The following is a 25,512-nucleotide window of genomic DNA, read 5'->3' as shown; positions in this document are numbered from 1 at the left end:
TGATTGATGGTTCTTTGTTATCACTGAGTGTTTCCAGAAGTATGAGCGACCGCGTCTGTAATTGTTGCATTAAGTCTGTCAGATCAAAATGGGCTGATCTGAGGTATGTTTTGAACCTGTTGTCATAATAAAAGCCTGATGGTGATTTGTAGTCACATGGGAAATATAACAAATTAATGACTTATCGTGAAAACATAGAAGACAGAGAGTCGACTACAAAATGTAGTTAATTTAAGTGATATATTATACATGTTACTTTGCAAATTTGTTGTACACAGGAAAAAAGACATGGAGAGTTGAATGACTAAATATCCCATGTCCTGTCTGGCTTGTAATCATAGATGCAGCATATCTTCTAATTTTCCAACAGTTCAACCAATTTTGTTTGATTAGGAGTTGCATTTTTATACTTTTTGCATCACGGAGTAAAAAGSTCTGAGATGCAATAACAKAGCTAAATATCGACTTGGTTTGAAATTTAAAAACTGTTTCTTGTAACACAAACTTCTCTTTCCAATAAGCACCAGCTTTGCCGCTTCATTTTGTTACTCATTGGGATAACATCAGAAAAGTCCCTCTGGACTTTCTTTCCCAGAACATTTTGAACTACCCAGGCCATTYCTTTTCCAATGTTTCAACTGTGGGTCTGTCTGCTGACGCTGCTGATGCTGAGCAGATCCTTTTACTGCAATCTGTAGACACAGATCTCAGTAAAATACAACAATGCAGCTTTGAATACAATTAAAAATAGTAAAATCTGAACAAAGAACTATTGCTTAAAAGCCCAGGAGTGACACATCAAACTGTGTGCAAATTGGTAACTTTCAGCTACATGAAAGCCCAAATTTTCAACAATAAACCTACAACAAAYTGTTCTGTCACAGCAACTACACTTTATAAAACACAGAGTTACTCCCAAACTAGCAACTAACTTCAAATGAATTTAGCAACATTAGCAGCATCGTGTGCATGGCTGTTAATGACACACAATAAAAAGGGACTGTTATCACTTTAATTTGCAAGACAGACAGCAGATAAACGTAGTAAAATATTGTAACATTACTAGTTTAATGTTTCTTCTACAGATGAAATGAATGTTTTACTTAAATTGTTTAGTTAATATTTACACTAAGATGGCCTGATTTTATTAAAGTACAGTGGATCATTGTTTATTTGCAGATTTTTCTGAGAAACATAACACCTTATTTATAGAAAAATATGCCTATTCATGAATCTTTCCGTAGCACACATCTAAAAAAAATATTTTAAAAGAAATACAGCTTGGGAAGCTGAAATGCYCAGGCATAGTAATACTCTGGTTTCTGCTCTGGTCCTGAAGTGGAASCTATGGAAAGAAACAACTAGCACAGAAAAATGCTTTAGTTCCTGGAATACTTTCCTGTAGTGGAAAACACAACTGAACAGAAAGGTTTTATAGATGTGTCAAAGAACAAAGAACTGGACTGAAACTAAGTGACAAAGCAGCCAAAATCCAAAGAAAGAAAGTGTTCAGAAAACCTGAAGAACCACTGAGCAGAAGAACTCAGATGCAAAATGAGGAAATGAGCAATGACTCAAGACTGTTCCACAGAAATGTTATTGCATCAAATAAAGCCATGTAGGTTGGAACTTGTACAGGCAGTCAACTCTAAATATTACCCACGTAAAAGAAATACTGGCAACAATATGAGACAACGCAGACATGTAGTAACAGTCACACTCTAGCAGATACTGATTAATCAAAACACCACATCTGTATTATCACACCCACACCGACTTTATACACAGCGTGTCAGAACTGAACGTTATTACTGAGCTCAATATTTATCCCAGAAGTACACAGAGCTGATGTTTGAGTAAAGAACCCCTTCCATTGTGAAAACAAGAAGCTCAATCACTGTACAAAGTCCTAACTGYGGTACGTACAGTGGAAAACACATGTCACCGAAACACAAAGCAGACCAGCTCTGCAGGGTCTGGTGTGCACTATCGGCAGCAGCAGCTGCCGTTTCAGACCTGCCTCAATGATCGCGTTGTTTTTGCATCTGGTCACCGCTCCCACTCGCGGCTTTCCAAAACAAACAGGGGCTTTGATACGGGACCCGTCCGTCTCCYGTCTGGTCGCAGCCGAGGACGGCGTGCAAGCACATGCCCGTCCGCAAGAATGACAGCTTGCTGAAGATGAAAATACACGGAGAAAGTGAGAAACAGATCGACGCGGTGTGGGTGCAAAGTGTGAAAGAATGCAAGTGCTCTCCATGTGGATTCCACTCATAGAAATATATGTTAATCACTGTGTCATATTTTGAATCGCTGCGTTCATTAAGATCACAGGGAGCATATGCCGTTAGAGCATCTGARGAGAGGAGAGCCAAAACAGAGAGCTGTAATTATTCATGAATAAGTAAAAGTGGATTCATTTTAATACAGACCATGATGCACTCAAAGAGAATGTCCTAATGTCCTCAAGCAAAATCTTTGGGCTGAATTCAAAAAGATCTTTCCTCTTCCTCAAATAAATCAGCTGGCACATACCTTATAAAATGCTCTGGTCAGGATAATTAGCACAAAGTCCTGAGAAACTTCTCATTGTGAAAATACATGTAGGTTAAAAGGACCCCAATATCGTTATTCCTGATGTTCAAAGTTTTCTACTGAAGCATTGCCATATAAAGCTGCTGGTGTTTTGTGCTGTAAATCATTTCATTTAGGAGATTGTGTAACTTCTTTTCTTCTACAATCAGCTCTAGGAGCTGCTTGTAAGATCTTTTATGTAAAGTAGAATGTGTTTCAGGGTTTCAATACTTTCACTTTTTACATTGTAAATGTAATTTTTACGAGACCCTTCAAATTGCATTCAATGAATGCAATGTGAAGATTACATTGCATTCAATGAATGCAATGTAATCTTGAGCCGTAACTGAAGCTTCAGAGTCAGGTCACCCAGCTGAAACCCCATTTCTAACCAATGCTCTGCCAATTAGCTTCCTGTTAAAACTTCCTCCTCTTCACCACTGGTATCCAAACATCGTAAAGTTGAAAATACCACAAAATCCGACATCTTTTTAAAATAAAGATTAAAGAAATGTTTGCAAAATTATTTTTTGGTTTTCTGTTTAACAAAATAAACAGGTCATAGTTTAATTATATGAACCAATTAGTTTGTTTTTTGTAGAAAAKATATTATGAGTTTCTGTGGCATAAAAAGGGTCTCATGGGGTTGTTGGATAATAACCATAAAAAAAAGCTGAAATCTAAAGTACATTCCAAATCATTTACACTAAATTTTTTGAAAATTTGATATAGAAACCTATTTAAAGTAGTTGTGGTTCTGATCCYTATTTGGTCCAATGGATTCTCATGAAGTAGAACTAAAAAAAATCCCTCAACAAACCAAATTAACCAACTCAGCAATTTTCCTGCTGGCTGATATCATTTATTGGAGTCATATACATAATATAATATCCTTAGTAGTATCTTTAAATCATCTGGTCTGAAACATACCCCAGGTGGGTGTAAACTGACTCATAGTGAGGATAAAGCATCCCATGGCAAACGGCTGCATTTTGTTATAAAACACACTGTTTGTTCTGCACTTCCTTTTACAGCCTTAGAATTACATTTTCAATCCATCCCTGTAGTTCTTTACCCAGTTCCAGCATAAACATTTTTTTTCACTGAATTCCTACCCCATTAAATCCAACAATCATCCTCTGTGTCATGTTTCAAGAAAAGATCACAATAAAAGCGGTTTTATCTTCAAAAGCAACCTTTAAAATAAAACAGGATTGTTATAGCTGCTTCAATAAAATAGGTTTCCTGAAGAAAGAAGATAGCAGCTTTTTCAAGTCAAATAGTTTAAGGGAGCACATCCTTAAAAATGCTCAGTTAAGTGAGCCAATTACTAAACTAAGTACTTTCATAGTGAGAGTCGCTGGAGCAAAAGGTCAATTTAAAATCTCTCACTTAGTGTCTGCYTGATCTAGTTTGGCCAAATAGAGGTACTTATTTGATCATTTAGAATTCAAGTAGATAAATATCTATTCTGAAGTCTTTTAAAGTTGATTAATATCTTCATTAAAAACTGACCATTCTAGTAATATATTTGCTTACAGTAYAGTAAGAAAAGCAGGAATCCTACCTCACCAGATTTAGCGTCATTTTGCATTTACTGTACACCAACAAGGTGATGAGTCTGACTCACCCTGCAGCAAAGCAAACCCTTCCAAAAAAAATGCAGCGTCAAGGTCTTTCTATGACGTCTCCACAACAACACGCCATCCTGAAATATGGTTCCCAGCTGCTGCACCAAAGGTCAGTCTTCTAGCAGGTCCCATTTTTACTGCTGCACTTCTCAGATGTACAGAAAATCTCCAAGGACATGACAGTGATGAAATATGGCCAGCCTAGTTACTTTTGGCAAGGCGATTAAATCTTCTCATGCAGCGTTCTTGCAACACGAAGAAGAAAAAAAAAAGTATATATATATTAGAAAGAGTTGTATGGCTGCACAAGTCCCATACTTAAACACCTGCAAGCAATGTTGACACCTAAAGGTGCCATATAGTTGTATCMCAGTCCCTAAAAATCCAGATGAAGATTGCCAGTGCAAATTCTTTTGCATTTCTCCTAAATAACTTCTCTTCTCMAAAATATTTCTAAARCCTACACTTTCTGGGTTTGTACTTAAGMAGAGCAAAAGTTTTAGACATTTAGGCTTTTTCAATGTTTACATGTTAGGCAAAACTTTAAGGTATGTTCTCACCTAAGAAAGTGGGTAGAACCATGGATACTAGAAGGGATAGTCAGCCAAATAGGAAGTCATTCAAGGTTTAAATATCTGCAACCAAATTCAAGAGACTTGAAAGAAAGAAGAAATAAGAAATTGTTCCCTCTAGCTTCCAAAACTGAACCTCACCCAACAGTCGTGACCTTTGTAAAGATGCTGGAAGAGAAGTCGCTTAGGCCCGAATCCYATTTCCTAGAGGGACCCTTGCGCCCACGCCCAATGCCTACATCTCTTGGCACTGAGCTCAAGAAGCAGTTAGGGTATTTAGCAATGACAAAGGATACTCCTAAAAGAAGTCACTGCTTCATTAGACATCACTCACTCCTGTTACAAAYGTTTCCCAGGCTAAAACAAGAAATTGGACCAATCCTTCATAAATCTTGGGTATTTTTTATAGTTTTTGTTTCTTTTCGGGAAGATAAAAAAATCATTTTTTTTTAGGAACTAAAACATCTATGTACTAATATGTTGAAATGAATTGCCTGAAGAATCAGCATTTGTGTATGTATAATGTAAGTTATTTCCTCAAGATGGACCTGAAATAAAAAAAAAAACACATCCATGGGAGATTATACAAATAAGGAAAAAGGAAAATTGTACCTTAATCAAGCATATCAAACTAGACATTACACAGGATGTTAAGAGTTGGACAGATATTGTAGAAAATGTGTGATAATGATTTTAGAAATATCAAACATTGAACTACACATAATAGTTGGCATGACCCAAAAAAAAAAAAAGAAAATTTTACTTGCAATTTTCTTAAGCACTTGATAAAACTTGTGATATTAGATTTATAAGATCAAGATGAGTTTTTTTGAATAATATTTTCTGAAAACTAGTATTACTAGTCCTGATAGGACTCCTTCTTCAGCCTGACAGCATTTCTTTGCCGAGTTGGAATGTGGCAACTGCTGGGTTGGGCTTTGAACCCTTTGAAACTGCTTATAGTTCTAGTTTTGTTTGTTTTCCCAAACTGAGACTTATCGGATTACATRAAATAGTCATATGCCACAGGAAGTTTCAGCAAGTATAGATGTTCAGATTAAACTGAGTGCCAGTTTTACTCTGCAAGTGCATCGGTAAGACACACAGTGCAATGTTTTTTTTTAACAAAACCTAAACTTTTAAACTGATTTGTTTTAATGAAAGATAAAATGTAAACTTATCTCTGCTTTTGGAGGAACAACTAATTAGCACAAAGAAAAATAAATTGTGCTCTTGCTGCTTTGCATATTCCGGCCAACAGCATGCCAAGTAGCATTATAGCTCGGTATTTCCGCTTCCAAAACTGTAGTTTCTTTCAAATAATTTAGGTATGCTCTAAAAATTATGGAATAGGTAAAATTTTCAAATAATTTGGAGTTAYGTTCCACATAAAAATCCAAGAATACTGATTATGAAAGGTCATCCAGTCCACTACAGCACTTAGGAAATACTCCAAACCAAACAAACAATTTACACAATAGTAATTTTTACCCAGCTGCACTCACAAACATGTTTTCATACATCAATGTGCAGAAAGGTAGGTMAATTGGGATTTAGTATACAGCCCAGGGGCATGACGAAATGATAGGAGGATGCTGGAATCAAACCWCAACCTGTGATTGTGAGAAAGCTTCTCTTCCCACCGAGCTAYTGCCTTATGTTATTTCACAAAGTGATTATTTTAATTAAATAAAAAGCTTTGTTCAGCTGTAAACCATTCTCTTAACCTATTTTATTGTATGTAACAGAATTTAATCATCTATATAGTGGATCATATATACCAGAATCAAGGCTGAGTGGGGGAATCAAACTGTATCAAAATGGTTCTGGTGTGCATGTACCTTTAAATTCTCCGCTCACCGGTAGTGCATCGAATGTGCGTATATTGAAAGCCACAAAGCAGAGATACCCAACCCAAAGAATATGAGGAGGTCTCTGAGGTATCGCCATAAAAACGGTTAGGATGAATGACAACAATCTTAGAGAGTCAACAGCAGAAACTACTGGGACCATAGGAAGTTTAGACAACGCTCACTTAATTCTGTTCTTAAAGTAAGTCATGCKTTTATAAAAAAGAGAGTAGAAGATATCAAATAGTGTGCATTAAGTGGTAGTCTACCCCACTAAAAGCTATTCTAGGACTCTTAGTTTTTCATTGCCTGATATGATTTTCAGTGCTCTGTGTATTTATGACAGCAAACTGTGAAATATGTCCAGCGTTTCTTTTCCTATCCTGTGATTCGGTCACTCTGCACACCCCCAGCTGACTGAATTGTCCATAAAAATACACCGCTGCGGCGTTAGTGCCTGTCAAACGCTCGTCTTTCTAACCTCGCAGCGGCTCATTGTATTTTAGCAGGATGAGTTGTAGCCGTCCTGCCAACAGTGCACTAAATATTCATTAGGATAATGGAGGAGAGGTGCAGGCTGGAGGGCATGAGTACTCCTCAACAGCACAGGCAGCAGGAACTTTGCTGCCATAAAAACCCACACAGAACAGGGCGCTGGCATTGCTTAAAAATAACAGCAGCTGGGATTTGAGTGTCTGCATGCACGCAAATGTGTTCTTTTTTTTTYCCCTTTTAATTAGCACTGGAGAGCGAGCAAATGTGTGTGCATGCTACCAGCTTGTGTTAAAAGAGGAGTGATAGTTGTGGTCTAAGCAAAGCTGGGGTTTTTTCAGGCAGAGCAGATGACAATGTCTTTTTTTCCACCTTTCCTCAGGGAGAAATAACAGCGCCCCCGGGTGCGAGTYGCACTCATCAGGGTCTTCTCAAGGCGGTCCTCCTCTACCTGACAATTCACTGCCCACACTACCCAGCAGGACTGTTTAGGAGTCACACCAGGAGGACAATAAATGTCTCCTTGTGTCAATAACACCAGCTGTTCTATCTGAGCCACTGCTGGCTCTCAACGCAAACAGGGACTACTTTATTAAACCAAAGAAAAAATTAGCTTTATTGTCCTCAAGTGTCAACACAATGATAAGCCTGGAGGCCAAGAGCTCATTGTGTAGTCTCTAGCATGAATCAAATCCCAAACAAGGCATCAGTAACGTTCCAAAATACAACKTGGCTGCAGCTTTTATGACATCAAACCCTCCTCATCTGGTAGCTCTGTACAGGCACGGACAAATATTTTAACAGAAACGCTTTAAATCTCTTTGACGCTTCAGTTTTCCTGGTRAAAATTCATCACTACTGTGCAACGAGAGTTGGTATGCAAAATTTGTTTTTGCAAAGATCTTCAGTGGCTAAAAATAGAAAAAAGTAATCAGCATAGTAAAATGTTTTCTATAAAATGGGGTAGATGAAATGATAAATGGACTGAACTTATAAAGCGCTTTCCCAGTGACACGGACCACTCCAAGCATTTTGCACTAGAGCCACATTTACACTTTGGCATGGGTTAAGTGCACTGCCCAGGAGCACATCAACATGTGACAGGACAAAGCTGGAACCAAACCTAAAACCATCCAATTGTAAGACACCTTCTCTACTAAAACCAGGAAGACAGAGCACATCACCGCAGTTCTACCCAGTAGCTCAGAGAATAGACTTTAAAATACTTTTGTTAGTTTATATGTCACTGAATGGATCAACCCTCCAGACCATTTAGGTCTTCTGGTTCTAGCTTACTTTGCATCCTTAGAGCCAGAAACAAACATGGAGAAGCAACATTCAGTTTTTATGCTCCTCTATTCAGGAGCAAACTTCCAGAAAAATGCAAAACTGCTGAAACACTGACTTAATTTAAAGTAAGTAATTTCCTTTAAGAAATAACTGAAAATCTTTCATTTTAGGTTGTTTTACAACTTTCCATAACTTTGATGTATTTTCCCACTGCAATGKAATGTTTTGGGGGATTTTGGCAAAAAGACATTTCAGTCTTTTGCTACACAAATAAACTYGACTTGCCTAAATACGAGCAAGAAGYATCTTCTTCAAAAGTGAGCTGAAGATGTTTAAACAATGGCCTTTTGAAAATATGGGCAACAATGAAAATGAAGCCACATCTGTCCAAGAAAAACATTAAGAACAGACTGCAACTCAGCAGAAAGAAYAAGGATGGACAGTYTGGTGCAAAGTATTTTTTTCTCTGATGAATCCGCCTTCAGATTGTTTGTGACATCTGGAAAATCATTTGTCCAACAAAGAAAAGCTACCATCAGGTCTTAGTTGTGTTGACAGTGAAGCATCCTGATACAACCCATGTGTGGGGTGGTTTCTAGTTCAAGGAAGTAGGCTTAGTCACAGCTCTGCCCAACAAACACTGCCACAGATAAAGACTGAGATCAAAACAGTCAAAAATGCACAGTTTGGTGATAATCTGCTTATTTTAATGCATGATGGAGCACAAAGTCCCAAGACGAGCATGTAAAGTGATTCAAAGATCTGACAACAAAATTCTGGACCCAGGCTGAGATGAGTTCTCAAAAAGCAGGAGGGGGAACGAGAAGCCAACTTATGGTGATTAAAACCAAGCATAAGATATAAATCTAYCCAACATTCAGAGGTTTTCTTACCYTGCTAATGTTTTATTTTCTTCTGGATTGTTGGAGAATAACAGCAAACAGCATCCTCAGATTTACTCCCTCAGACTTTTAAAACTTCTCAACATTTTTTTTGTGTTGTTTTTGCTTTTTCCATGACCCAAGCAGTTTGAGTTTGATTTGGTAACCACACCACAAAGTGACATGTGGTCAGTTTTTTATGCTGTGCACACATTTATTTCCATCCCTCCTCCACTTTAAACACTCCGACACAAACTAGCAAATGTTTTGACACATTGGCACATGGAAGAGTTGGGGGGAAAATAGACAAACAGGGATGGAGGGAGACGGCAGCATCCCTTGATAGTTGAGCYGCCCCTAAAAATAGCCACACCGGTGGGAGACGCTGTGAGACGAGTTGTTCCACTCAGAAAAACAATGCATGGAAAAAATGGAGCGAAAAATGCATCCATTAAGTCCAGCGCAAGATTAAACACAGAGAGGAGATGAGATGTCGTTTTTAAGTGTTCATTCCCCCCYTTGAATTTTTTCACAATTTTTTTCACAACAAAACCACAAACTTTAAAGTATTTTATTAAGATTTTATGTAGTGTAGATACAGTGTAGTGCATCTTTTCGAAATAGCATTAAGCAATTGACTGCAAAATAAATTAAAACAGGCTTGACAATTTCCATTTTAATATTCTTTTTAGGGTAATTCTGTTTACAGGGACAACATAATCCATTTTGTTTGCTGTTTCAAATAAAATATTTTTATTTCTGTTTTATGGTTGTTTTATTTTGGATATTCAAAATGTCTTCCAGTTCCAATGCCAACCGTTTTTTAAAAATCTTTTTTAAATCTTTTAAAAAAGATTTAAGTTTATTGGTCTTGGACCAATTTATTGAACAAACTTGCATTTTTAGTCCATTATCAATATGTTACTTGAAAATGGTCTCAAAGCGACACATTATTGTCATTTATCTCAACAGTTACAGGGATAATTTATCATCCACCAGATTTTGTTACTGTGACAGGCCTAGACACTTGGTTTCAAATCAGGGTTAGGTTCAAGAAAAACATCTAAGCTTTGAACGTTTGAAAAAGCTCCAATCAGCCCATCATCCTAGAATGGAAAGAGGATGACACAACGGGACAAACCTATAATTTCCCATTTCCTGCAGGATAAAAAAACATATTTATGTCCTGGAATGGCCAAGTCAAAGTCCAGTCCTAAAACCAATTGAGAATCTGTGATTTGAATGACTTGAATGTTGACTCTCCACCCAACCTGAGTGAATTTGTGTTGTTTTGCTATGAATGCCAGACAAAAACATCTCTATATCGATGTATAAAGCTGCTAAAGGCTAACCACCAAAGGAGGCTCCACAACACAAGTGTCAAACTCAAGGCCTGAAGGCCAAATCCAGCCCACCAGAAATACACAGATGTTTTGTTGCAATGTGCAAAACTTGAATACTTTYGCAAAGCAGCATATATGAATTACAGCTTCTTGGAAATGAAGTCCCTAAACAGATAAAAAGGACAAGGTTAAATGCTTTAAGGGACAAATTTGTCTTCCATTCTGTTCGTATGAACTGGACTGGAGTCAGCTTTGTGGTTGGTACATGCAGCCAGGAATCTATCCATCTGGATATTTCATGTCATGATGTCTTGGAGTAAATGTTTGAAATATGACAGGTTTGAACTCACCGTTGCAGTGAGTGGTCAGCGGTGAAACTGCTAACTTTATCTTCTAAGTTCTGTCCTATTTACACCACACACYGCACCTAAAGAGAAGAGAGAAGACATCATTTAAAATATGTTCAGTTCTTTTAGTAATACACAACACCACATAAGGAACAAAGGCAGAATAAAACCTTATTTTTGACATTTTGTTCTTGGAATCCATGAAAAAATAAATAAAAATCAACCTGGAACAGAACAAATCAGGAACACAATTCTCTTCARGCAGCCAGTAAGACGCCACAGATCACCGCAGTGTTGTGTGAAGGAACCCCGCTGACCCTGCCGCAAGTAGCATGACCGACCAGCAGCAACATCACAACRCGACGGCGCTAAGAAAGACTGACAGCAGGAAGCCAAGATATCTGAGGGGTGTGGGAAAGGGAAGCAGATGCTGCCCTATTGTCCGCTCACATCAGTAATGTGACTCCATTGTCACGGGAAAAGCAACACGGGAGCGTCTTGGCAACAAGGATGAGGAGGTGACACTGGCAAGGTTTAGCAAGGTCTTGGATGAGTGGCAGGTTTCGAAACAAATTACGATCAAGAAACACATCCCTCACTGCCAACGTAACCAGTCCTGCAGTGACAAACAGTGAAAAGAGCAGAACACCGAGGTCCAGCCAACAAGCTTGCATTTCTGGTACTGAGAAGCAAATTTCATAATCCATGTGAGGCAAAACTAATTATCGCACCAAAAAGACGTCAGTTGGTTGGTTTACTAGTACAGCTTTTAAGTAAAGTCCACGTTTCCACAGGACAGAGGTCAAAGAGTGGTTCAGTCAGTTTTCATGTTYGTTTGGGATCATTGGATTTCCCATCTGTGTCCGRTTTTCAAACATCTACCTCAATATTTAAATTCCAAGAGCCACTTTTGCTCCCGGTGCTACGAAATAAAATTTGTCTAGACCCGCAAAATAAGACAGCTTTTATTAATAAGTACCAGAGAAGTTCACCAGTCATTTGATCTTAACTCTCAAGTCCAAGTCAAGACTCAAACATATGAGTGACGTATCTATACTAGAATGCTTGGTGAACTTTCTAACTGAGCATTTATACATAATATTTATTGCAATAAGTTTTTAATGATAATTTTGATTTATTATTGTCTCTATAAACTCCAATTAACGATGGCAAAAAAGTTATCAAAACTGTCTGGATTCTTATTTTTTACAATTTTCTCCATTGCTTGTTCAATCAGGGTATTAATACATTTRAAATTTTGTCACTTTTTTATGTGACCAAAAAGAACGTTTATGATTGTTGCGTCATGCAGTCACAGGGTTATGGTTAAGTAAAAAAGTAGTCATAAATAATTCTTGCTGTCACTTTTATTATTGGAATAGTACAGCTAAATATTGTGATAAAACTTCAGCTTCATATCGCCAATTTTTTCCAACTGGAATAACAATTTCCACTTCTGACTGTAAGGTAAGGTCATTTTATTTATGTAGCACATTTTCAGCAACAAGGCAACTCAAAGTGCTTTACATGAATTAAAAGGAAAACAAAATAAGAAACCAAAGGGAAGAGCAACAGAAGAAAAAGAATCTAATCATGTTGATCCAAAGTAAACAAACTAGATACTCCTKTTMAGGGTTGTTATAAGTACAAGTATCCATCCTCCATCACAGCAGGTAATGTTCTAACATGTGACGTTCATCTAACGCTGAGTATCTAAAACACCTGCCTGCTTCCTCCAGCAGGAGAATTCAACTGAGCACCATGAAAATCCAGATCTGTTTCAACATCCCATCCGAACAGAAAGTAACTTCCCATCTTAATTTACTGCCTTCGACTCAACCTTCTAGGGTTACCATGAAGTGAATGACTGGGAAACCATTCAGATATGTTCTACTCAAGAGACATGGCAAAAATCCAGACTCTGAAACGCTTTTCTATATCAATCCGATCAGACATTAATGGCATTCTGCACATCCTGCAGAAATCCTCAGAAGTCCCATCCCACAACCCTCACTGCCCACAGGATCCGTTGCCAACAACCCGTCTGCAGAAACCACGGGACACGGTATGCCTCGCTGGTTCAGGGTTGTTATGACAGAAATATATACAATTTTAGCCGTGAGATTTTAATGCTGCTGCTGATTGTTGAATCGGAGATAATGGACCAGGATAATGTAAAAAAAAAAAAAAAAAAAAGAGTTCATTAAACAAACTCTTAAAGACAGTGTGTCCATTAACAAGAAAACACCTTGTGGACTGAGGACATATGGTATCCTCATGGACAGATGGGCGACTTGGTGGGATGGAGAAAGAAAAAAAAACTCCCTCTACTCCTTCCTTCAACATCTTAGGTGAATATTCGCTTCATTTGTATTCTATCCATCCACCAAGGTGCTTTACATGTCTCTGAGCTGCCAAGAGGACTTCTTGAACTGGAGCAACCTTTCTTCAGAATGCTTAAAAACAAAGTAACACCTTTTACTGTACTTACGCCTACACCTGGCTTGGTAGCACTAAACCCACAAAAACAACTTAAAATGACAAACAACTCCAAGTTTGAATATGCAAAATAAAGCACAAGAAAACAGGCAATGTCATAACCAGAACCCTCTGTGTACAGCATTTCCTTTTCATTTTGTTTGTAGGGTCTTCTCTAAGATAAAGGGAGTGTAAAGCGATAGGGAGGAGGAATGTGAATGTACATGTACTTATAACAAACCATGGCAGGAAAAGMATCACTCACARGTTYGACACTCATTTAAGCTTAAATCTAAAGCACTCCACACCAAAGTAATGCATRAAAGACTGGTAATAACAGCASACAGGTGGAATATCCACTTCTGTACAGGGGATTCAGGCTTTCTGGTGATTGAGCAACAGTGAAGGGGGGGGAATATGGTCATATAGTAAGATGGGTATGGTAAGTAATTGTGTATTTATTCTCTCTGATATTAGAAGTTATTATCAGCTCTTAATTTGAGCTTCCCATCAATGGTTTGCAAGGTCAACACCAGTAAATAAATGCCATTTAGTTACTAACAGGCGCCACCTAGTGAGATTGAGCTTAGCATTTTCCAGCCTTTTCATTCTATATTTCTAAATCAGTTTTATTTGATTCTGAATTGCTTTTTCACTTGTAGTTTCCAAAATGTAATTTGGATTAACATTTTAATCCAAATTAAAATGTTCCTACAATTTTTTTTTTCATTAAAAAATTCAAGACTTAATTGGACTTAATTGTGGATTCTGGTACTGTTTTGAATTTTAGACCCACTTCAAAAAGCAAAAGCAACTTAAAACAGTCCCTTCATGGCCCAATTTTGTAGCCYGCATTTATTCAATAAGTTAAAAACCAAAGTATTTGTGGATAAAATGTAAAATCATGGTGTATTTTGGCAAAGCAAAGATAAAGTATGCCAAATTAAYAGACAACAATGTAAAAACAGCTGCAGTTAACAAGCATTACCAGAGTTACAAAAATGAAGGAATCAAAAAAGTCTGGAAAATAAGATTTCTCCATTCTCTATTTTTGTCCATATTTACCCATACAAGAAAACGAAAGCATCCACTTTTCCAAACTGAGTAGAAACCCTGAGATTAATTATCACCATGGCTCATTTTTAATATTTCTTTGTCTTTTTATAACAACCTGTCAGTTTTTGACTTACCAGTAGTAAAATCTGAAATGCACCCTTTGGTTTTAACTACAAGGAGATAAATTCTGCTTTGCTGTAAAATCCGTGTTAACTTATGGCCCCTCAGTAAGGGTGGGTTGTTACTCATTCTGTAAGAGGCATTTTATGTTTCAAGAAGTACAAAGAATCAGAGTTTAGCATTCAGGTTTGTATCTTTTTCTTGCTGCAACGTACCCAAATCAAATCCTCATCCAAAACCAAGGCACCTACAACCAGTCCGGTTTATTACGCTTTAATTGAACTCCAGTTTGTTTGTCTGGAAAGTCTGGTTCACTTGAGGAGCTGTGAATGCAACGTTGAGCTCTAGTCAGCCTGAAACCTAGGTCTCAGTTTGGTTGAAGTCAACTCTACCACGTCTCAAATGCATATGTGGACAACAATGCAGGACATTCTGGGTAAATACAACCAAAACTAATGCTCGTGTCCAGCAGTAGAGGGATAAATAGCTTGTGGTGTTTTACCAAAGACTAAAAATAAATCCTAAAATTGCTAAAATCTGACACTAGTCCATTTTGTTTACTTTTTGTGAGAAAGGAAGTTGCGCTTTGTGTCTTCTTCGGAGGTTTTTGTGTTGTTTCCTTTAGTGGTTCTTGGTGCAGYGCCACCACRAGCGAGGGGTGAACAGGTTTYTCAAGGGGCTCAGATTCTTTGACACAATGCAGTGTGAAAGCAAACAGCACCAGCTGAACAAATGTTGTAATTTTGGKTCCCAATCGAACCAAATCTACTGGACTATGAGGTGTGAAAACACCCTATGGGTGAAGAAAGATCAACAKCTTTGGATTAAACCGTGTCATCCGTGTGCTCCATGTACAAAAGCTTTGGGTGATTTATGTGAAATCCAAATAAAATGTGTTACATAAGTCAGCTGTGAGTTGCTATGAGTCACCYAGTTATTCCTCCCTCTTGTGTCTTTATAACCAAGCATTGGAAGAGAGGTGGAGGACACGCTTCACAAGCGCACGCACTGCCTCGTCTCTGAGGACATGAGCTTGGCCTACAACTAATTTAACTGTGGTGAAGGCATGAGTGTGAGTCTAAGAGCATCCAACCACTGCTACTGCATCCTGTGGGAGCTCTTCCCAACAAATACCAAAAACACAGGCGAAGGAAACAAGAGCGCTTTCCCAATGAAACCCCGATTTCACCTTTACATTCTGCTCAAGCGGCAGCAGCAGAAACATTGCAGTTTGTGGTTTAATCCTGACAGTTGCTTTCACAGTGATGCCAGGTCTCCAACAAACACCTCTCCATGGAATCAGCGCCTCAATCAGGTTTGTTTTTTTTTTCCACAGACTCTGCATTCTCACTGACTGCTGCTGCAGTTTCCACATGAGCAGCCAAACACTGCGGCAGACGTCAATCGCAGTAAATAARAGAAAACAAGGAGCGAGCAAATTACTGTTAATGAATCACATGAAAAAAAATCTAAATTCCTGAATAATTTCACCCCTCATATGCATTCTCAATCTAAGAGAAAAAGCTAAATATTTTTAAAGTGCTGACTGCTCCTAATGGAGCCTGCCCTGAGCTAATCCAAACTTTCAACACAGTGCAATTAACCCCGTTTCAACAGTGAGGAAAAGGTCATTTGCATTTTTACATCACATTTGCTTCAGGCTAGAAAACCAAAACAGTTCTCAGAACCTGTTATTTACTAATGTTCACTTAGCTAATGAAACATCTTCCAACCAAAAAGGAAAGGGGGCTGCAAAAGATCTGTAGCACAATGCATAAAAACAACCGCATTCTCATGTCACTGTTATCRCACAAATTCAACACATTGCAAAACTAGTGAACACAAAACTAATAAATGTGATTTCTTGGTTTACTACTTTTCAGAAATTTACAAACATCTCAAAAACTTTTTTCCACACTGTTAGAAATGTGCAGAGAATGTCGAGGAAAGAGAATAAATGAATGCAATGTAACATAACAAATTATGCATTAGGTGAATACCGTGAATACTTTCTGGATGCACTGTAACTTAGAGCAAAGACACCCAAGTGCCTGGATTGAGTAACAGTGTCTGTTACCGAGCCTGCCGGCGCGTTGTGCAGACCAATAAACAGCAACATTCAGATCCAATTAATGATGAATGACGGAGGCAGTTAGGTGTAAACATCCCTTTAATTAAACATGACCTCTAGAAGAAACCTCCATGTCAAAGTGCCAATTATTCCCCGTTCAGGTGTATTTTTAATACAGTTAGCGCGATGACCCTTTAAGTTTACACACACTGTTGTGGTTTATTTGGTGTTTGAGCCTCTGAAAGTCGATGCTGGATGTGACAAAATGTCAGAGGTCAAACTGACAAGCCAGTCGATGCCGTAGAGGTGGTAGATGACTACAACAAGGCTCAGCTGACTTCAGCATCGTTACGCAGCTGGTTTGACAGCTGATGGGTTTTTTAAGGGATGTTCGCTGTCAAAAAAWAAAAAARRRRAAAAAAAAACTGTTTTCTTTTTTGCAAATGATAAGTGCGGGAGTCACACACTGGGAAAAGTTTATGAGAGAGAAGAGAATGACTCACTCAAAGCTCAAGCTCTGCTGCAAAGGTATCTTTGGCAAATTAACATAAAGTGCCTCCAAAAATAGCTGCTCGGTGGCCCATAACTGATGGTTAGAAATGTTTGTTGCTGAGTGAACGAGGCAGTCAGACATGCTCAGCAAATCCGGCCTGGYTAATAAAGGGTTTTTCATGCAATAAGTGATGAAGAATAAAACCTCTCTGCCATCGCAGCTCATGTGATCAAAGCTGCCCTGCTACTGTCAAAATGTGACATGAATTCAACTCTGATGCAACAGTGACTTCAAACACAACAGCAAAACAACAAGGATGAAAACACACCCAAGTTTAGGTAATTACTAACACAAAAACCTCGCAGGGAGAATTTTTACCTACAATCATRAAGTGTATGAGCTAATGAACTAGCTGCTTATTACAGGATCAAACCAATACTAAGTAAATACAGGGACAGCATCACCGATACCAATACCGTTACTTCTGACCTTTCGGCATTTTATTTCGTTGAATCATTTTGTTAAAACCAAGGAGATCATTTAGATAAAGTTTAGAGGTGCCTGCAAAATACTTTGACATATTTACATGATATGACATTCAATTTGCGTGAAGTGCAAAAAAAAACTGCATTTGCGAGCAAATCAAAGCAAAATCTTTTTTACGACAGAATTGAGAAACTACAATAAAATATTTAAATAAAACTTTAAGAGGGAATCTGAAACTACAGGATCTTTTGACACCAATATTGATCTCATAACAAAATGAAGTGAAGTAATGTAAAAAGATGTCTACGTTCAGTACCTTCCACTTTGCATCTAATCAACAGCTGGATGGTTCAAATTTAGACAMTACTGGCTCTCAAACAAAACTGGTTTTTGAATGGATAAAGCAGAAAGGTACAGATCTCAATCCAGTAGAAAACATGTGGGCAATGCTTAAAAGTCAGGTCTATGGAAAGAAGCAAGCAGGACTAATGAAGATCAATCAATTACGACAAGAAAGGTGGTCAAATATTCAGCCCGAATTATACAGGAAGTTTGTTGACTGGTACCAAAAAGGGGGTGGTCGAGGTTCTACTAACATTTAATCAATTCAATTATTCAAGTCAAATGTTTTCATTCCACCATGAAAAAAGAAACAACTAGAATAAATCACAAAAAGACTCAAGTGATATGTATCCCTGTGAAAAGTGGATAAACATTCTGCACTCCGTCTCATTTCTCTCTTCAGTCGGGTCTCTATTCCCTAAACCATCTGTTTTTGTTGCTTGCTCAGAAAACTTGTCACTTGTTTGACACCTCTGTTGACAGCTCTGTGCGTCGCACCCAACACCCAAAGTGCGAAGAAAAATATCAGCTAAAAACATGGCAGAAAACTGGATTTTCCCTCAAATGATCTTAGATAAAATGTCCAAAATAAATCAGATCCAGTAACAATAACTCTTTCAGAACTTGCATCTGTAAAAGAAAAAGGCATTTGATTAGTGCATAAGGAGGTGAAAGGGCTTTAAATGGCCATGTTTTTAAATAAAGAGTCAGATTTAACAAATTACATAATAGAATTGGATTTAATATGATAAGACAGCCCGGAAAAGCACAGCCAACTTATTAGACCATGGCATTTTAATGTCTTTGGTTCAACTGCTTATTACACCTACGGGTGCAATGTTGAGATTAATGCCGACTCCCAGACGGAMACACATAAATAATTCTCACACCATCAAGAGAAGTTAAGTCTGAAAGAAACTTGGCATACACAAGGTCRACAAAGATCACTCACATTGTACACACACATATACCAGACCGGGAGGCGGATTAACCCTTCTTTTATACACATCACACAACGGGAGTCACAATCTGATGCAGGAGAGGGAACCGAGCAGAGCTGCTGCATTAAAAGAGGTCACTCCCGCTTGACTGAGCCCATGCATTGTAGCCTAGCGGCAACGCTGCTCAGCAGAGTCGCATGTTTGTATGTCTGAGTGTGTGCACTTATCAGCTGCTAATGGCATCGACAAGCCCGATGTATTCCGCGTTTGGCCGAATATCTGGATCCCGGCGTGTCATTTTAACTCTTTCTTCACCGTTKGAGTCACAAACCATACTTGACATTTTGTAGTGAGGCATGTAAACTCATTCGGTAAGTTCACGTAAGATTGATGACTGAATTCAGCATGCTTTCGCTACGTTTTACCCTCCCGCCCTCTGTGTTCGTTTTCATTTTTKTGTGTGTGTTTCTGACTGTCTGAGCCGCTCTGAGCCTTCAGCATTTGAAACGCAGCTCAGCCGGGTTGAGATCGGATCACTAGCTCTTCCCCTCAGGGAGCGAGAGCAGCGCAAAACTACGCTGGTTGTTTGTTTAAAACTTGTTCGGCCCACTTTGAAACTGAAACAGGGAGATTTGTTCTGACCGTAAGTCTGCAAGGTTCTGATTAGCGACGTTTACGCTTGGCAAGCGCGGCAGATGGGTCCGGTTAGCCAACATCCTCCGTGGCCCGCGGGGCTCGAGACGCAGTTTTTCTGCACGTGTGCCACATGTAAACACAGACGAAGCGGGTCCTCATCTAAATTATGATCAAATGAGACCAATCAGGGTCGTGTCTGAGAAAACATTTACCTCATGTTGGAAAAAAAAAAAAACAAGAATATGGAGCGTATAAGAAGAAATAACATGGTATGGGTTTCATAAATCCATCAGCAACATCCGCTAAACAAAACATGCCAAAATGTTTACCTGTTATTCGAAAAAGAAAATTTATTCATTATTATCCAGCAGACGAACTTCAACAGTGACATATTTTCTATGTATTTCTTTACTATAGGGTGATAAAACCCAATTGAAATGCAGTCAGAAAGGATGACTAAGGTCCAGTTTGCTTAACTTTCAAAATTCATTCAAGCTGTGAAGGTAGAAAGCCTTTCTCCATCTTTGTTTCATGAACCAAGCCACAGTAGTAAACACATGCTAATGTACATTGTGGACCAGCAGACCGGCAGAAAGTTTTTGCGTCAGGACTCGAAAAAGAATGGTTCTCCACCGTCAGTGGGGTATCTGTACAGGCGATGTCAGGTATCCTGATCATATTTGTGCAACTAAAATTCACAGATTTCCAAAATCTGAAACGGAAAGCCAGTTGGTTGATTCATGGCACAATTGTACAAATACACAAATGGCGAAAGTGTCAAAGCGCCGGTTTGAAATAGGGATGGTTTACTCAAGGCTGACAACCATATACACAAACTAGTATTATCCACACTGCAAAAATGGTAAATGTACTGTTAATCCTTTTAACATCAGCTGTTCTTAATTTACATTTCAGACTCAGGAGATAGTTTGGAGTATTTTTTTTTCTTCCCTACAACATCTTTTCAAAACAATACATGTATGATTCAGACTAAACCATTACAGGACAAAGACATTCAATTCAAATCAAATGAGAAAATGTATTTTTATGCATTACAGATCAACACAAAGCTGTAATAACAGCTGTGGAGTCTTTAAGAGTGTCTCAGATAGATTGGATGGAGAGTTTCTGAACATCAGCTTTTGAATCCAGTTACAGATTTTTTGTGGAAATGCTCTGCTTGCCCCACTTAGATGGACGACCTTGTCTTGGTAGTTTGTAGTTGTGTCATACTTTATCCGCTTTCAGATAATGCATTAAGCTTCACTAGAATTTTATTCCTGACCTGTCTGGTGTGTTCGTTCAACATTACGATGCTGTCTGTTGACATTTCAGCTGGATTTATACTGTGATCATCACCAATTAGATGTTTTCCGGAGCCAATTGATTGCACTGGATTTTATTTAGGGCCATAAGGTCCTGGACGATGTGGCTGAAAAACCTGTCACCACATCAGCGATCAATATCAAAAATTTGCAATTTTTTACTTTTTTGTTTTAAATACGTGAAATGCTGCCACACTAGTGATGTGACCTTTCCTGTTTTATCCACAGTTTTCACTCCATGCCGTTTTGTTTATTTTTAAGCAGCTAAGAGGCACGTTGGTGAAACTCGAAACTGCTGCTGCGCATGTTACTCAACAGGTTGTTGCTAGGCAACCAAAGAGTGAATGAGTTATGAAGCTGGTTAATGTGACCCATCTTGTTTAGCTCATCATGAGAGGTTGAGCAGCTAAAGCTTTTCCTCTGTCTGCATGTCCCAGAATGCTCTGCTGTTCTGGATCAGAGTTCAGGGAATATTCTACATATTGAATATTTTATCTGATGTATTATCTATTGATAGGTCTATTGGGATATATATTATTATTGATTTATTGTCTAATTGGGCTTGAGCACTTTTCAAATCTTTATGTATGAAGTATTTCTGAAACCATAGGATTTTCTTTACTTCATACATTAGTGTGAATAACTGTGTTACTTCCCAAAAAGTCCCAATAAAATATGCTGAAGTTTGGTTGTAACATGGCAAAATGTGATACCCTCGACAGCTCTGAGTTGTTTTGTAAAGCTGTATTTGCATTCAGATCTGAATGGAAGTTTTTCTCTTTAACGGAAGGGGGGAAAAAAGTTTGACTCCACAAGAATTTCCAAAGTTTTGATGCATTTGTGCATGCCTTTAGAGTGGAAATGTGGTCATCTCTGTGTTGAGAATGGTGCCAATTGTTCATATGGAAACCAGTGAGCATGAGGGAGCAGGGGTATGTGTTGTGGCCCTGCTATGGTGACGCGTGGCTGGATCAAACTGCTTCCATTTACAGCTCAACCCCACCCTCGCTTTTCAGGCCAACCACCCAAGTTAATGACAAACTCTCTGCAGTCGGGTCCCACGGCCGGTCCGCCAGCACGCCCATTCTTAATTATTAACAGTTCAATGATTATCTAAAACATATGAGGGCACAAAGCAATATCTTTTGTCTGAAAATGCATGATGATAATCCATACAGCGGTGCTTTCCACTAGTTATGCACAAAGCAGGAGCAAAGTGATGCAGGAAAACAGAAACAGAGTATGAATAAACATGAATCGGCAATAAGCCGTTCAGATTAATGAACAGTTTTAATGGGATTTAAGTCAAGCTGCATTACGAGTCCATTTGTGTGCGTTCGTGTCCACTTTCAAAGACCCTGCACAGATAATTCTCTTAAGGCGGGTGTAATGCTGCAGGGTTCCTGCACCATCAGCTTTCTCCTCTCCGTCATTTCTGCTTTCATCCTTTTCATTCATTTGATGTGCTTCCTCCTAATCTTCCCTGGGCTGTCGACCTCACAGACACACAGAGGAGACACTCAACCACTGATCCACAGCTCCTCATTCACACAAAAGGAAGAAGAAGAAGAAGAAAAAAAAAACGTCCTTGTTCGCTGTGTTTAAGTGCCTGCCCCCATCTGTGTGTGTGCATGCATGAATATTTTGGAAGTCTAATTCGAAGCATGATATCAGCCTCACCAGCTGCTGAAGGAGGGATTACATCAACATCTGACCCATTGTGGTTCTGAAATATAGCTGTCAAACTGAGTGTAGTCCTCCACTCAGCTGTAGTCTGCAACTCATGAATGGGAACGAGTTGAATTGTCAATGAGGATTGATGATTCAGGAGCTTTAGGATGAATATAACCTTCTCTTTTTAAGCAGATTGGTGGACTTGACTGGTACAACCAGGTCAAAGGACCTGGAACTTCAACCTGTTCTGGTCTGAATAAAAATTATTTGAAGACATGATTGCATCGTGAAATATTGTAAGAATTTTGATTTATTGTTGTCTCGATAAATCAAAATTATAATACTGCTTTAAAAAACAGTATTATAGGTATTATTTTCACCATTTCCTCCACTGTTTCACAAGAGCATCAATCAACTTCAATAAGTTTGAAAATATTGTTATTTTGTGATATAAATCACACTACTTTAAGTAAGAGTCAACCTGAGGACGTCTATTTCAATTGTTTTTCAAAAGCAGTATTTGTGTTTGTGGTGCTATGAAAGCTGCGCCATGCAGCCATGTAGTAACAAGTAATGTTTTTAGCATCATTGTTATTATCACAATATAACCATAAAATATTGTGATAAATTTCAAAATTCAAGAAATGACGCTACAGACGGAATTAACATTATTTTTATGTCAAAGTCCAATATTTTTCCAGACAACTTTCTAGAGTTCCCATTCCCCTTGAGGCCCTCGTTTAAAAGGTAAGTAAAGACATTCACCAGGAATCAGATGTGGTGGATATTTTTACATGGCTTAAGTTTTAAATATATAAACTTAAACAACAACAGACTGTAAAGAAGGAGGCAAGGAAGGAGGAGATGGAGGTTGACGGATGAATGGATGGATTAATGAAGACATGTAAGGCTTGACGGACAGATAAACAAATGGAAAGATGGATGGATGAGGTAAACGACAGACAGAAGGATCATGAAAAGCCAGAGACACAAGTGGATATTTAGATATTAAGATGGATGGACAGATATTAACTGTTTACTGGTGAAAACAGAAATATTTACTATGTGATTCGTCTTAAATGAAGTTCCAGTGTTTTGAATTTAAACTGATAAACTTTTAAGCAGTCCAGAGCAGGCTTGAAAGTTACATCTGCTCTCCAGGTAGTGTTTATTTCATTACATCAATGTTTAATATTTGTAACCTAGAAACCTAGTTCTGTGCTTTTAGCTTCGTCTGGCTGCCACATTTTTCTTTGATTCTATCTGCATGGAAATTTTGTTGAAAATAATTTAAAAAAAAACTATGATTTATATGTTTTAGCTGGAAAGCGCAGGCAAATGTGAAGCAGTTGGGATAAAGGTCAGYTTGTAAGTCATCCAAAAGATTAGACTAAGATGTGTCCAACTTAATGATCAAATCTGGGGGGAAAAAGGGATTATTCAATTATCTTGGAGAAAAAAAGAAAGTAGTAAAAGCTGAAAGTTTAGTTTCTAGAAATGTTAAGCAAATTTGTGCTTTTACAAATGCATAATTTATAAAGAACCTTACATAGAATTACCCCAAAACAAACAAACTGTGATAATGGTGAGTAGGATGAATAAATAACCTCAGTTTGTTTGGGGAGCACAGATCCAGAATATTATGGTGGCAGCATGTTAGGAGTAGCTCTGTTACAATAGTTCTGATTTGTGTTTTTTTTTTTTGCAGACATTTGTTCATCATTCTTTTGGTTGATACAATGCATGTTTGGACAGATTCCCTCTGGTTTTGGATGCCGTTCAGTCGGTAGGATTTTCGCTCTTCCTTTTCTACTTTCAGACAGTCGTTAAGATGCGCAACCGTGGCAACAAGGTTTTGTTTTTACAGCTGGGAGCAACTGATTAATATCTCAAAAGCTCAAATAATACCTGAGCTACACGACAGGAGGCTTAATAGATGCAGAGCATTACCAAAGAGCAGAGAGAGAGGAAGTATAAACCATCTCTTCCGTAGATCTTAACGACAAGGATCATTTCCATGACTCTCTCTACCCGGCTTTCTAACCGTACGGCCAAACAGAGATTTAAAGATAAGCTGAAAAAACAAATGAGGTGGATTAGCAGTGCTTTCCACACTGCAAAAACTGAAATCTTAGTAAGATTAAATATCTTAAATTAAGGAGATTTTTCTTGTTTTCTTTCTGWCAAGATAATTTTTCTCACCAAGAGGGATTTATGTAAGAATATTTTTCTTATTTTAAGTGTTTTTGTACTTAATTATCTCAGTAAGATATAAAAGCTTAATGTTAAGAAAATATTACTTATTATGAGTAAATATGTGCTAGAATCTAGAATATCAATATTTACCAATCAAACTTCAAGTCTAGAACTTATTTTATATAAGTAAAAATTTCTTATTTCAAGCACAGAAAGCGAAATCACATACTTAATTAAATGTATTCAGATAATTAAAACAGACTATGTCCAAATGGAATCCTTTGTGTTATTGTCAATGAAAAATTAAAAAAACCCATGAACTTATATTCTTGTATAAGTTGGCAAAGTGTACAGGAAATTATAATTTAATATTTAAACGATTGACATTTAACACAACAATTTCAGAAACGATATCAGTTTATATATCAAGATAATTCTTGGCATGTTTCCATCTGCTAAGGACCTTCTTAATTTGATCTTCTTGATGCAACCTCTTACTGACATGTCATGAAATTTCTATTGATGTGTGATTTGAAATGGCTGGTATTCCACACAATGAGATTAGAATCAACAATATTGATTAGCTCAATGTCATGATAAATATTTTAACTTTTGGTTTATATTTCAAATTCTTACTTTATAAGTTACTAATATTAGTTTGAACAATATTTTATTCATCATGTTTGTAACCCCTTTTATGACATCATACAATCC

At 37.9% G+C, this 25,512-nt stretch overlaps 1 protein-coding gene and 1 long non-coding RNA gene across 3 annotated transcripts in view; one reads left to right on the top strand and one right to left on the bottom strand.

Annotated features, from left to right (window-relative positions):
- The window catches only part of adarb1b (adenosine deaminase RNA specific B1b), a 138,363-nt gene that overhangs the window by 79,546 nt on the left and 33,305 nt on the right, over nucleotides 1-25,512 (bottom strand). For both annotated transcript variants that reach the window (XM_008402286.2, XM_008402279.2), the window contains exon 2: nucleotides 10,984-11,060. The gene's annotated coding sequence lies outside the window, so the exon portion shown is untranslated. The remainder of the gene's footprint in view (nucleotides 1-10,983; nucleotides 11,061-25,512) is intronic.
- Nucleotides 6,591-7,731, top strand: LOC103460184 (uncharacterized). The gene is made up of 2 exons (XR_532872.1): nucleotides 6,591-6,829; nucleotides 7,502-7,731. It is a non-coding gene; the product is annotated as an uncharacterized LOC103460184 (long non-coding RNA).

The sequence above is a fragment of the Poecilia reticulata genome, linkage group LG2 (assembly GCF_000633615.1).
Source record: "Poecilia reticulata strain Guanapo linkage group LG2, Guppy_female_1.0+MT, whole genome shotgun sequence".
Lineage (NCBI taxonomy): Eukaryota > Metazoa > Chordata > Actinopteri > Cyprinodontiformes > Poeciliidae > Poecilia > Poecilia reticulata.
This window is presented reverse-complemented; position numbering and strand designations above follow the sequence as displayed.